The 12,108-nt window shown below is 43.7% G+C and overlaps 1 protein-coding gene across 1 annotated transcript in view; it reads left to right on the plus strand.

Annotated features, from left to right (window-relative positions):
* NDRG1 (N-myc downstream regulated 1) overlaps nt 1–12,108 on the plus strand; it is a 342,384-nt gene that overhangs the window by 230,554 nt on the left and 99,722 nt on the right. The window lies entirely within an intron of this gene.

The raw sequence follows: 12,108 nt of genomic DNA on the forward strand, positions 1-12,108 counted from the left end.
GGATGTGCCTTTGGTCTGTTGGAGTCCACAATTAGGTGGAAGGATCTGCTTGTGCATTTGGCACCATATTAATGCCTGCTTCTTAATACCACATTGTTCTTAACGGATTTCGTTTGTGCTTGGGTTTTGCTGGCACCAAAATTACTCTGAAGGGTAGAAGGGGATGCCATCAGAGAATGACAGAATTGTAAGGATTGATGAGATCCCTTCTTAGTCTTCTCCGGTCTGAACAGTCCCAGGTCTCAGCCTTCCTCCTCTGTCATACTTAGCAAGGCAAAATAAAATGAGGACAGCTTGCCATTCAAAACCATGCTTCATGTCCACTCACAAGAAGTACACTGAAATGCAGATTCCATGCCTAAAGTGATTTTGTCTGGAGAATAATTTGTCTTAAGTATACAGTCTAAAGACTCCAGGGAACAGTAAGGTATGTAGCAGCAACAAGAGCAACATCTAGACAGATGGACCAACTACAGGAGTTGGACAAAGGCTTTTGTTTATACAATCAACTGAAGAAACAGCTACCCGCAAAGGCAAAATATGGCTTCAGTTCATGGCATGGATTTCTCTGATGGCTCACACTGAGGACAGCAATTAAAGCAAACCAATGAAAAGAAGGAGGACTCTCTTGCCACCTTTAAAATGTGTTCTCACTTGTCTCTCCTACACTTTCAGTGAGCAGATCTCATTGTTTTCTTATCTTCAGGCAATGTGAAATAAAACACGTTTCCCTCAGTGGAAAGTTCTCCAAGGTTAGGTTATTTTATGAGGAGGTAAATGTCAATGGTTTAATTTTCTCCTATCGGAAATGTTGCACGTTGTTTTACTCCTTAGTTTCTAAGGCAACATTTGGCTGGCAGATTATAAATATATTCATATAGGAATTTGGCTGGACCTGTGACACTGACACTCCTACTAAGACGTAACATTTCCTAGACCTGTTACTTTTTCCACATGATCAAATATTCCAGTGTCACATAGCAGGCCCATAGCTGTGCTGTCAGCTGCCTCCCTGTTCACCCAGACACTAAATCAGCAAGAAAATCATCCTGCCCTATGCCACCAATGCTATGTCCCACAGGCTGTGTTCATCCTGTGAAGTCCAAGCCAAGTGCCAACATCAAGGAACACTTAAAGCAGCTTCTCCCCATCTACTTTTGTTGTGTTCTGATCCTGTTTCTCCTTTGGGTGCTGGAAGACTTGTTAGAACACATCCTCGTGCTCAGACATCAGAGGGTGTGTATGAGTGAGCAAGGGCCCCAGGAGGCTGATGAAGCACTGAGTTTCTGGCTGTGGAGTCACAGTCATGGGAGTGGCTGATGACCAGCGGTTCATCACTGGGGATTTTGGAGAGTTGTCTGGCTGACAGACCATGTCATTGAGGGTTTAATTTGAATAGGTAGACAGGGAAATAGAAGTAAATGGAAGGTCGATAAATAAAATCAGCAGAAACTCATAAAACCTTCAGAAACAAAAATGTTTTAACCATTTGTTTTGGTCAGTCAAAGTTGGTAGGCCAGGAGAGAATTAGACTGCTCATGGCTTTTGGGCAGTGCGTGTTGTTGGAGGTTGACCATGGGTAGCAGCCAAGCATCCACACATCTGCTCCCTCCTACCAGTGAGATGCATGCGAGAACAGAAAGAGCAAAAGAGAGAAAACTCATGGGCTATGATTAAAGTTTAATCTGTTAAAAGAAGCAGAAATCCAAGCCATGCAAAGGTGGTCACTCAGCATCTCATGCCAGCAGACCAATACCCAGCCAGTGTCCAAGCAACAGCCACCTCAGAAGACAACCCTCCATCTCAGCTTATTGCTGAGGTTGATATTATATGGGATGGAATAACTACTGGCCTGCCCTGGCTGCAACTCAGCCTCCTCGGTGAGAGGCACAGCAAGAAACAGAAAAGGCTTTGATGCCATGCAAGCACTGTTCAGCAGCAGCCAAAACACTGGTGCTCTATCAACACTCATAGCCATGAATGCATAGCACAGCACTATATAAGCTGCTATGAACAAAGTTGACTCCAACCCAATCAAGCCTTAAGGTTAAAATGGACTCAAGGGTTGTAAAGACCTTTCCAGAAGTCTGAGAGAAGGTATTATTGATAACACGTGAGAGAAACCAAGTCAAAACTGCATCAAGCTAACTCAATTACAATTTATTCCTAATTACTTATCCCACAGATCACCCACTGGAATCAGGTGAAATAACTGCTCATCACTAACAGGAATGACATGATCCAAACTGGAAAGAACTGGGAGTTTCATCAGGAGGAGTGCAACCAGGAGCACTTTGTATGCTCTTGCTGAAGTGCTTCTGAAGTTGCAGTGAAATCACTGGTGGCAATTTAATTCTTGTTGAGAGTTTGAGCTCGAGCTTGTGAGAGCTGGAATAATTTTTAAACCACCATTTCCAAAAGCCATGGGCAAGAAGAAATCACTGTTCAATGTGACTGTGTGTGTGGTGTTTCCTTCCCTCCCTGCACTGGTGCAACCTCCTCCCTGAAAGCGTGTGCCACTGCAGCAGTGATAGCATTCCCCACAGATGCTATTCCTCAAGAACCAAAGGAATTCACAGCTGGTTGCAAGCCTGGCCCATAGCTGCATGACTTCATAGAAGCAGGGAGACCCAACGGCGTAAGTTAATAAAGATAGAATGTTGTCTTTATTTCCTATCATAAACAAAGGAATGGGAAACATGAGCAAGCACTCATGCAGGTTAATGAGTTTCTGAGCAGTGAAATGTGATTAACTCATTTCAGTCAGAGACAGAGGTCTCAGCACCTCATTAGCTCTTTCATTAACGGTTACAGCTAATATCTGATTAGCATCTCAGTTTAGCCTGTAATGAGTTCTCCATCTTAATGAGGAAGGAGTTTTCCACTGGGTGACGGTGAAAGGAAAAGATAGGAAAGGAGCCCTCTCCTTGCTGTGCTAAGGAGACACCCTGACATCGTCTTCATTAGTCCATCTGTTCTCCCTTTGCCCTTGTCACTGTCCATACACTGACAGAGACATATGTGTATGATGTGCCAAGAGCAAGCCCAAGGGAGAAGACCCAGTTCTGGCACCTGAAGAAGAAATCAGCTGAAGTCAGAACAGTCAGGACAGCTCAGGAGGTACTATCTTCCTCCTTGGCTAAATGGAGGCAGTAAGTGACCAGAGGTGTACAAAGAAGGCAGAAGAAAAATTGGGTAAAGATATGAAGCTACAGCTGCTTTCCTATGGAGAGTTCCACACCACACAGTGATTTGTTTTCCAGTAAGTTATTTTATTTCCCCACTAGAGAGTGCTATTTTTCCATTCCCAGGAGTAGTAGAGTGGCTTCTACAGAGCTAAGCTCGTTCGTAGCATCGAGGCTGTGATTCATTTACTAGATCTTTCTTTTCAGTCTGTGGTGTCTCTGAGAACTGAATGCAGGAGCACTCTGGCAATGAAAGGGACTGGGGAATGCTACAGGCAGAAGTCCTGCAAGGCTCCACACTGTGAGGGTTCACATCAGTGTAGTTGTCTGTGCAGTTTTTCTTTTATGCTCTGAGAGGAGACAACGCACCCAATTATGCATTTGTTGTCTTTAGAAATGATCATCACTGCAAAAAAAGGAAATTATTTTGCCTTTTAAATTTAATTTCCTGACCACAGGCAAATATTTGGCATTCCTGGTGTTGTAGCAATGCTCAAATCTTTTTAATTGGAGATCTAAAAGACTTTATTTATAGCAGATAACTGCAGACATAAGGGCAGCTTGCTTGTTTCTAACAAGGCTTGTATGCTATGCTACCAATATAATCAACTTGTGCGGTTTGGGATCTTTTTGTTCCCAGGCACAGTAGCCACATGTTAAATGAGAGGCAAATATATTGCAAAAAGCAATCAATGTCACAAATTAATTAGCTGGGTTCAGTGAAAGCAGAAATCCTATCTGGCCCTAGCTGTGCCCTAAAGCCAAGGGATCAGGGAGCACTGGGGGGAGCAGCATGGCCCACTTGGCAGAGCACCCACAAGGACCCAGCACTCCTGGCTCCTGCCTCGGGTTCACCGATGGCTCTGCTGGTGACCACACTAATTCCCATCGGTGTCTGTCGGTGCAGATGTAAGAGCATCTATGCTGGGATGGCACTTGTTGGGGCATGCTGGCATCACTCATTCTGCCCCTGCTGGGGTATGGAGCTGTGTCCCATCCACCTTCTAGGAGGGGATAGTTGTGCCAATCCCAAGAGACCCACAGAACAGTAACTTACTGCAGCATTCAGAGACGCAGGTGCCTCATTTCCAGAAGTGTTCAAGGCCAGGTTGCGTGGGGCTGTGAGCAACCTGATGGACTGAGAGATGCCTGTGGCGGAGTTGGGCTAGATGATGTTTAAGGGTTCTTTCTAATGCAAACCACTCTCTGATTACAATGTGATACAGAGTTCACCAGCCTGACTTGCAGATGATCCGGTCACTGTTGCCTGTTGTTGGACATTAGGACATGAGAGTAAACTTCCTCACTAGGAGGATGAGAAGGATCAAACAGAAAATTGATGGGATATCTGTTGCTGGAAAGCTTGATAGACAAAACCATGACTGGTCTGATGCAGCACTGGGGCTTGCCACTGAGATTAGAGATCTTCAGGGAATCCTTCCAGTCTATGCTTCTAGGAAATTCTCGTGAGCATGCAGAATTTTTCTCTTAATTTGCAAGACTGAGTCTGTATTTGGATAGGTTGCCTGTCCAAGGATGGGAGAGCATTGTTGAACGAAAGATACCAAGAGTTTTGAACAGAAGATAAAAACTTTTCCCTAAACAAACCAAGCTCATCAGCTTTGCATACCTGTGTAGGGATGAATACCTATTAGTGTAAGGATGGAGGCAATACATTATTAGCTGGTGATCTTCTCAGCAGGTGGACAACAGCTCCTTTTCTCAGAGGTCAAAGCAATCACATCCATTTACACCAGCCAAAAGCAACACATTGCCTTTTTTTTAATTTTTTTTTTATTATTATTTTTATTTTTTTTGTCATTGTCTGAACTCTATAAATTTAACTTTCTGAATGTTAATTTGTGGATTAATGGAAATGCCATTTCTGGAAGTACCATGCCCTGGCATCCTCTCCATTCATCCCTTTGAGGTTGTCTTTTATCATGCCTCTGTATATTGCTTAGCACGGGAGGAGATGGGGATGATCAGTTTTGATCTGTTCAAGCATCCAGCAAAGCCTGTCTGCCAGTTAAACATTTTGCTGACTGTTAACATGTTCCTAAAATTTGTATCGTTTACATGTTGTGCAGCAGGGCAACAGGTTGTCCATAATATAATAGATGAAAAAATTATTTTCCTTCTCATTGTTAAAGCAGGTCTGTCCTAGATTTTCTGTAATACAGACACGTGCAAAGCCATATATATACATTTATGCAATGTCTGATGTATACTTATCCTTCATTAGGTTTTTTTGTTTGTTTTTAATATGTTGTCCCAATCTTGGTTTTCACCCATAATTTTAGGATTTTGGAAGATTTTTTAAAGCTAGAAGAAAATATCAAATATCTGCTTTTACAACAGGATAAAATGCACTCAGGCAAAGAGAAAATTTTCCTTGGGAAAATTAATCATTTCTAAGGTCTTATTCCCTTTTGAATAAGGGAATTGAGTCCTCATTTGTGAAGGAGAAGTGCAGAAGGCTGCTTTAAGCACAAGCTTCACAGATTTCAGGCTACAATAAGTCACTCCTGCTCTGTAGAGCAGGCATTAAAAATTATCCAAAAGACATTTCTAAATCTTACCTTGGCTGGACTGTGTCCTTCTCACAGTTACAGATTCTTAGAGCTGATATAACATGTGAATACTTTGCCTTCAGGAAGCAATCACCCTGCAATTCAAGCCTTTCTATTGAAAATTCGTATCAACATCTCCAGTGACATCAGGCTAAAGCTGCTTATGTGAACTTGGCCTGATCCTGTGTTGGCCTGAATTAATTTTAGAACACGGCACGGAGACTGCTGAAGTCTCTTGGAAATCTTTGCATTTTCTGTAGTGTGTTTGGATTAGCACTGAAGGGTTTGTGCCAGCAAACAGAACAGTTCACAGAATTCCCCCGGCACTGGTACAGTCAGTGCCACATACCAAATACTGCCTGGTGGGAACAGTCCCTGGGAAGTGCTGTGATGGGACAAGGAGAAATGGTTTCAAACTGAAAGAGGGGAGATTTTAATTAGAAATGAGGAAAAGGTTTTTACAATAAAGGTGGTGAGGCACTGGAACAGCTTGCCCGGAGATGTGGTGGATGCCCCATCCCTGGGGATATTCAAGATCAGGCTGGTTGGAGCTGTGAGCAACCTGCTATAGCTGTAGGTATCCCTGTTAATTGCAGGAGAGTTGGACTAGATGATCTTTTGTGATACCTTCCAACTCAAACGATTCTAAGATCTTATGATTCTATGCCTGGACACAGTGCTGGTTGTCCCCTGCCAGAACTGACTGAACAACAGGAGCAGATGTGGGACAGAGCCTTAGTCTGTGCTTTGTTTTGTTTATAAGTATGGGCCCAACACAGTCAAATACTGAGCTTTCCAGAGCAATGGAAAAGGCTACTGTGCAGCAAGCAGGTGAAGCCTCCCTGTGTTTCTTGCTCTCACCTGCACCATTCCTCCCCTCAGCACAGCAGGTTCCAACCAGTTTCTGTTAGATTTGGCTCAGAGATCAGGTTTTGCATTTCTCCTCTTCTATACTAGTATAAGTGATGACAATCAAAGTGCACATGTGTTTGTTTTTCCACTGGAGAGCTGGACTGGAACAATAGCAAGCAATTTATGCTATATATTGTGGAGAAAAAAAGACTCCATGAAATCAGACCCTAACAAAATAGGAATGAGTTAGGGAAGATACAGTGCATGGATTAAGTACAGTACTTGAATCATACAGTACTGGGACTGATTCTGTTTAATATCCATCAGTGACATCAACAGTGGGACTGAGTGCACCCCCAGCAAGTTTGCAGATGACACCAAGCTGTGGGATGTGGCCAACATGCCCAAGAGACAAGATGTCATACAGAGGGACCTAGACAGTTTTGAGCAGTGGGCCCAGGAGAACTTCATGAGGTTCTACAAAGCCAAATGCAAGTTCTTGGTTCTTTTCACAGCATGTTTAGCTGTAGTGAGACAGCTCTAACATGGTTTGGAGAAAGGAAGGGCAGAGACCTCAAGTACCCCATCCTATCCATGATTCCATCCATATGTAAATCCATGGCCAATATCAGCCTGACCTCAGGAAGAAGCAATCTGTGCTCCATCTTCTCCCTTCATCTTCTCTTTCTCATGATCTCCACTATGGTCAGACCTGTAAGCTGTCTTATTGCTGACCCTGACTTGAGAGGACGTAGTGAACTGAAAGCTGGAAAATACCCTGCTCCATTCCCTGCCACTTGCTCTGTGCAGTAGCCTCAGGAAAGGCTCTCGCTCATCAATTTGTTATTGATCTACAGCAGCTGTAATTGCAGAGATGGAAGCTGCAATTAGAGCAGTGAGAACAACATAATATGTTACTCCGAGGTTGTGGTTACCAGAGGAAGCACATCTCCCACATGGAAGCAGGCAAGATGGTCTAGAGGCCATGTGGTCAGAAACAGTATGTTCAACAACCCATTTCCCACATAGCAAATCATGACTGATTTGCCATTTTCCTCATCCCATACCTTGGTATGTGGTTGTGCCATCCCATTTCTCTTGCACAAAACTAAGAAATCCTTTGAGCTGCTGAGGTCTGAGTGAAAGCCTGGAGGACTAAAAATCTCTGACATTCACATGACATTTAGACAAGAACCTGCTTATCTATGAAGACTTCACTGACCATGAGATGACCTGGGCAGTCAGAGTGTCATAGAATCACAGAATTACAGAATGGCTTGAGTTGGAAGGGACCCTGATGATCAATGAGATGAAACGCCCCTGCCATAGGGGTGTTTTAATAACAACAAAAAAACAACAGCAATGGTAAAAAAATGATAAAACAGTATATACAAAAAGAAAACCATGTGTTACAGCACTTGGTATAGCCCCAGCTGCTGTATCACTTGGAAAACTATTTTATCTCCATCTCTATCCAGGTAGAGCCTGATTTGGTACAGGACAGCAGGACTGAAGGAAAAGAAGTGAAAAAGAGAGGGAGAAAATCTGTCCCTCTCAACAGCCAAGTGCTGTCAGATTGTATTCCTCATTTTGTGTATTTCCACAAATAAGGACTTGAAACAAGGGCAAATCGCAGTGACCACTGTTTGTAAAGAGCCCAGATCTCTTCTTTTCCTAGTAAATGCATGCTTGAGCTAGCACTGCTCTGGTTTGGTTGTTCCAAGGACCTATGGGGGCCAGCAGTAATTGAACTGGAGTATGGTCACAAGCATAATTAACAGATTATACAATCACGCTTCCAGCACACAAACCTCTCCAGCTCTTCATGATCTTGTCCCAGAATGGTAAACAAAGACATAAGACATATGTACAGCCCCATTTTTCATGTCCCTGACCTGCATTTTGATCTTGATCCTCATCTCTTCTCTGCTGAAAGCTAATGAAATTCCAGCATGTGCTTGTTCTGGTTTTCCTCCAAACCCCTGCTCCCTTTTCTGAGATGTCCTGAAAATAATTCAGTTAGCAGGAAAATAAACAGGACATTACTCCTGATGGTTTTCAATTGTATTTTCTCTTTCCCTGATGTCAGCCTTTGGAAGAGGTGGGTGGGGGAAGAGGAACTGAGAGCCATCAGAGAAGATTTTCTGGCACCAGTGAGCAACCTGTGTGCTGCCAAACTCTTCACTATTGTTCAGCGTGCACCCTGCTGTTTGCCTGAGCCCTGAATAATAGAGCCTTACTGTGAGACTGTTAAAGAAAAAAATTAAAGTTGAGCACAGAGAAGGCAGGTGAAGCAGCAGAATGAACTGGTCCCAGCAAATGCACATTTTTGCCTTATCTGACAGCTAATAGTGATGACAAAGCATAGGTGTTTTTTAATAGCTGTTGCTTTTTGTTTAGTATTGAGAAGCAATTGGACAACACTCTCAGACATAAAGTTTGAATTTTCAGTGAGCTTGTGTGGAGCGAGAAGTTGGACTTGATGATCCTTTAGGGTCCCTTCCAGCTTGGCACATTGTGTGGTTCTGTGTCTCTAAAAGTGAAGGGTCAGGAGCACAAGTCTTATGGTGAGTGGCTGAGGGAACTGGGATTGTTCTGTCTGGAGAAAAGGAGGCTCAGGGGTGACTGCTCTCTACGACACCCTTAATTAAGGCTGCAGTAGGGTAGGTGTTGGCCTTTTTTTGCAGACAACAGCAACAGGACAAGCGGGAATGGACTGAAGTTGCACCAGGAGAGGTTCAGGTTGGATATTAGGAAGAATTTCTTCTCAGAAAGAGTGATGAGGTATTGGAACAGGTGGTGGAATCACTGTCTTTGGAGAGCTATGTAGATGTGGCACTAAGGGATATGGTTTGGTGGGCACAGTGGTGATGGGTAGACGGTTGGACTAGATGATCTTAATGGTCTTTTCCAACCTTAATGATTCTATGATTCTAAGTATTAATAGAGAAGTAAGAGAAGTAAGATAAATTCCAAAGCGGACTTGCATCCTTTCAGATTTCATTCACAGGGTAGACTCTAATCCTGGAGACACAGGTGACCTCTGTCCCTGGTGATAATGGGGACCTCCGGGGCTCTGTTCACCACTGTCCATCATCCACACTCATTCTGTGGGGTTCTGGGTCCCACCAGCATAGGATGGTGTCCTGTTCGTTTAGCAAGCCTGTGTCCATATGTATTGATGATACTGAGAGTTCCTGCTATGAGAAAAACAAAGATTAGGGCACTGCAGTTCCTTGCCAGAGTAATTTTTTTTAAGCACATTCTATATAAGTTAAAATGCATTATGAATCTTTAGAAAGACTTTCTCTGCACCACAAGACAGAGCTGTCCCACTGCATTCACACCACATTTTCAGGGGGTTCATCAGATGCCTAGAAGAGCTCAGAATATACCAGCCGCTGTAAAGGATAACCAGTTTCTGAGGCTGCTCAGCTGAATCTCTCTGGCTGGACCAGGCTCTGAGCAACCTGACTGAGCTGTAGATGTCCCTGTTCATTGCAGGGGAGCTGGACTAGATGACCTTTAAAGATCCCTTCCAAGTCAAACGGCTCTATGATTCTATTATGTTAATCATAGTGAAATTCACAATCCTGCTTCTCAATATGCAGATAGCAATCAGCACGCTCTCAGTTAAACCAAGCGACAGGCTGCAATAACAGGTGACATTAGGAAGGACATCAGGAGTATTGCTTGAGGCAACACTCCAGACCGGATGGAGTTGGTTGAGCAGGAGAGCAAGCAGATGTAAGAACTCCAGATGGAAGAGGCATAAGAAGACATCTGAAATCACCCTTTGTCCTTCTTTCTTACAAATGAGTACCAGCCTGTTCAACATCCTGCTGTATTGCTTTATGAGGTGTGATTGCTCTCAAAATATCTGAGCCTCCCCTTTTCAGTCCAGATATCAACCTAGACCACAAGTCATAGTGTTTCTGGCTCAGTTGCCCAACATCCCAGCTGCGGTGAATGCCCTGGAGCAAATGCTTGAGGAGCATTCCTTCCCTTTCAGCCTCTGGCAGCTGGCACACTGAGGAGGAAGTTATATTCAACCTGTCCTGTCCCACATATGTTTCTTTTGCTTTTTTTGACTCGTCTGTCCAGCACTGCAGGCATTCAAACAGGTCTGAATTCTTCCCATCAGTAGAGGGCAGTACAGTCTCAACTGTCCCAGTGCAGGGATGTGTTGCAAGAGCGGTTGAGTGTTTAATTAAAGGTTGAGCCCTTTTTGGCACAGCTTTGTGCTTTGGTCTCCTGGTAAACCAACTTAAGAACTTCGCGGGTTACAAAAGCCAGGAGTTAATCAGTAACTCAGACGTTTATCACGTGCACATTTAGCTATTTAGTACTCCCTTGTAATACCTGCCTTTTTTTTGTTTGGTTGTTTGTTTTTTTTTGGTTAAAATTTCCAATTTAATGAGTAACTATAATGTGAAGGAGATGACATGCGCCTGTTCTCCCAACATACAGGAACTTTTTCACTGGTGGCCATTTTAACTGTAAGTAACTGTATCCCAAATTCACTGCCATACAGAAATGAAAATCGGACTGTTTACAGAGGGAGAAAAAAAAAAAAAAGTATTCCCTTAAGGACACCTTAGTCCCTCCTGCAATGTCACCTGGCATGGTTCCCAGCTTCATGCTGTTTTGCAGGCTCATTTATCTACGTACATCCCTTCTATGTACTCCCAACATCTCTTCCTATCTTTTCCTTCCCACCTATATTCACAGAACTACAGGAAAGAAAAAAAGAACAAACAAACAAACAAACAAAACCGTGAAGCAGAAGAGATCACAGAATCACAGAATCACAGAATCACCCGGGTTGGAAGGGACCGCAAGGATCATGTAGTTCCAACCCCCCTGCCTAGCAGGGCCACCAAACATACACATTCAGATCAGGTTGCCCAGGACCCCGTCCAACCTGGCCTTAAACACGTCCAAGGACGGGGCATCCACAACCTCCCTGGGCAGCCCGTTCCAGGGCCTAACCACTCTCCTAGTAAAGAACTTGACCACATTACCTGTGGGAATGTGGACAAGCCAACAGCTCTGCCTGTTCGTGGATAACCTAAAGTAGAATTGCATCAATCAGAATATCCCAATTTAGAAGAGGGTCATAAGGATCATCGCGTCCAACTCCTAGTGTCTGCCTTTGAGCTCTGGGATGTTTCATCATCTGAGTATGAGCTGTTTTGACATCCGTAAGAGTGTTATTAAGACAATATAAACTACTACTATCATTCTATGCAATTCTTCCTGTACATGGGATGTGCTGATTTCTCTGTGCCAAATTCCCACCTGATCACTCCAACTTTTCCTCTTACATTTCTCACCACATTTGGTTTCCTTTGACAGAATCACAGAATGCCTTGGGTTGGAAGGGAGGTCAAGGATCATCAAGTTCCAACCCCCCTGCCACAGGCAGAGCAGCCAGCCACTAGATCAACTACTAGATCAGATTGCCCAGGGCCCCATCCAACCTGGCCTTGAACACC

Source organism: Lagopus muta, chromosome 3 (genome assembly GCF_023343835.1).
Source record: "Lagopus muta isolate bLagMut1 chromosome 3, bLagMut1 primary, whole genome shotgun sequence".
Taxonomy (NCBI): domain Eukaryota; kingdom Metazoa; phylum Chordata; class Aves; order Galliformes; family Phasianidae; genus Lagopus; species Lagopus muta.